This window comes from Octopus bimaculoides, chromosome 13 (genome assembly GCF_001194135.2).
Source record: "Octopus bimaculoides isolate UCB-OBI-ISO-001 chromosome 13, ASM119413v2, whole genome shotgun sequence".
Lineage (NCBI taxonomy): Eukaryota > Metazoa > Mollusca > Cephalopoda > Octopoda > Octopodidae > Octopus > Octopus bimaculoides.
Window position 1 is genome coordinate 41,668,637 of NC_068993.1, and position 1,292 is coordinate 41,669,928.

Below are 1,292 nucleotides of genomic sequence, written 5' to 3' on the forward strand. Positions count from 1 at the left end.
CAAAATCATTAAATTTAGCTGCAAATAAATTTTATTGACATCAATGTGTTCATATTGAATTGACATCTGTCAAAATCAAGTGTGGAGAACAACATCCATCATGTGGTGTCCGTTTTCACTGATGCATTTCTGAAGGCGTTCTTGGAAGTTGGCCCCCTCACTCTCTCTCCACTCGATTTGGACGACTTCCACGTGAACAGCTGCCTTCAAATCGTCCAGCATGGGGCTTATGCGCATACACACATAACTTGACGTTTCCCCACAAGAAATAATCATACATGGAGAAATCAGGGGACGAAGGGGGCCAAGGAATGTCAGCAAACGTGGAAATGAGGCGGTCACCGAAGTGAAGGCGAAGAGAATCCATTGATGCTCTGGCTATGTGTGCCGTCGCTCCATCCTGCTGAAATCACACACGTCGAATAGACATACGTTTTCATCGTAATCCAGGCACAAAGATATTGTTTATCATTTCTATGTAACGCTTGGATTTCATAACTGGATTTCCATTATTGTCTTCAAGTATGCATTAATGACGGCAGCTTTTCCAACAGCTCACCAGACCATCACTTTTTGGCTTTCATGCAGTATTCTCGGATTTTCAAGAGCCCAACAACGACAGTTCTGATGATTCACCATGCCGTGAGAGGAAAATAAGCTTCATCACTCATTAACAAAATGAGGTTATTATTTGCCTCAAAAATTGATTCCATCTGACGTGCGAAGTTAAGCCGCTGTGCCCATAATTGAAAGTATAATATGGCGACAATTTACTCATCGCAACATATATGTATGCATGTATGTTTGTATGTATGTAATGCTCTCTTCTCTTTACTACTTGATTTGTCTTTTATTCTGTCTCTTAACTCTCTATACTACTCCTAATAGCTAACTATATATAAACGCTTCATCCGAAAGTAAATTTTGTAGTATTTGCTTCCCTGTCTGAAGAATTTCTAATAGGAAATCTCTTACATGTTTCTTCAACACGTACAGCTTTGTGATACCTATTAGCAAATAAAACGTTTAATGGTGAATAAATGATACCAATATTTTTTCCAACCTCCTGTTTTGTTTTATATATAGTTACTGGCGTAGCTGTGCGGTAAGAACCTTGCTTCCCAATCACATGGTTCCGGGTTCAGTCTTACTGCGTGGCACATTGTGCAAGTGTCTTCTACTAGAGCCTCGGACTGACCAAAGTCTTGTCAGTGGATATGGTCGATGGGATCTGGAAGTAGTAGGTCGTATGTATGTATATGTGTGTATGTGCTGTGTGTGTGTGTGTGTGT